This window comes from Oxyura jamaicensis, chromosome 1 (genome assembly GCF_011077185.1).
Source record: "Oxyura jamaicensis isolate SHBP4307 breed ruddy duck chromosome 1, BPBGC_Ojam_1.0, whole genome shotgun sequence".
Taxonomy (NCBI): Eukaryota; Metazoa; Chordata; class Aves; order Anseriformes; family Anatidae; genus Oxyura; species Oxyura jamaicensis.
Window position 1 is genome coordinate 137035340 of NC_048893.1, and position 1204 is coordinate 137036543.

Here is a 1204-nt window from a genome sequence, read left to right on the forward strand (position 1 = left end):
CCCCCCCCCCCCACATTTCTCCCCCCCTCACGGCTCTTTTCCCCTCAGGCCAACCGCCATGGGGGCCTCGCCATGACCGGGGGGAAGGAAGGAAGCAAGGAGCCCGCACCGCCACCGCCGCCGCTCACCTTCCGCCGCCTCCCAGCCGCGCGTTGCCGGCCGGGGCTTCACATGGCGGCTCCCCCCGGTAACGGCCGCCAGCCTTCCTCCTCCTCCTCCTCCTCTCCCCCCCCCCGCCCTTCCTGCGAGCGCGTCACGGGAGAGCCTCGCGCCACCAACGGCCGCTCGCCGGGCACGTGACGCGGGGCGGGGCGGGGCGGGCGCGCGCGGCTCCCGCTCCCCGACCCTCCCCTCCCCGCCCGCCCGCTGAGGGATGGCCGCGGGGCGGCGGCGCCCCCTGGCGGGGCGCTGAGGGGGGAGCCCCGTGAGGGGAAGCGGGATGTGCCCGTAGGAAGGCAGGCCTCGTTAGTCCTGCTGCTAATGGGAAACTTGCCTGTGTTTGAGTGCTCTTTATAAAGAGAAAATGGCCTCAGTCCCACCAATCCACATTGGTAGAACCGCTAGGAGACCCCACTGGTACTGGCCGTAGCCCCAATTTGCCCAGTTTGCCCACCAGTCCTCTCACACAGATTCAGTTTCAGAAATATAATACATGCCTCTCTGTAAGAGAAGTCCTTATCCACAACCTTCCTTCCTCCAACTGTGTTGTCAGAGCACAGAAATGGCTGTCCCATGCTTTAGAAAAAGTTTTCAGGTGTTTTCCTGCCCTGCGCTGTGTGAGGGAGCCAAGAGAGTTAGGACTGACCAGGCTTTTCCCCACACCAAATTCATGCTTATCAAAGTATTCGGGTAGGATAAGGAACAGTCAGGTTCGTGTCTACTGAAGCCTGGTGATGCTCAGCTATTTTAGTCAGGGCGTGGTTTCTTCATTGCACTTAGAAAAATGTTTAAGGGAAACCTAGCACCTTTGTGAGAAAAACAAAACAAATCAAAACAAAAAAAATTGTTTTTTACTCAGAATTTTAATGAAACCCATATTCAAATGGTGGGTGTTCCCTGCCAGGTGGAAGTGCTAACTGGAGTTTTGACCAGCTTTAACCTCTCAAATTCCAGAGACTGTTTTCTCTCTAATTTTGATCAGAAATTGCATTATTTACCGGAAAAAAAAAAAAAAAAAAAAAAAAAAAAAAAAAAAAAAAAAATT

General features: G+C 55.0%; 1 protein-coding gene across 4 annotated transcripts in view; it reads right to left on the reverse strand.

Annotated features, from left to right (window-relative positions):
• The window catches only part of REV1 (REV1 DNA directed polymerase), a 57346-nt gene extending 57075 nt beyond the window's left edge, over positions 1-271 (reverse strand). For all 4 annotated transcript variants that reach the window (XM_035315921.1, XM_035315905.1, XM_035315915.1 and 1 more), the window contains exon 1: positions 129-271. The gene's annotated coding sequence lies outside the window, so the exon portion shown is untranslated. The remainder of the gene's footprint in view (positions 1-128) is intronic.
• Positions 272-1204: the final 933 nt, after the last annotated feature.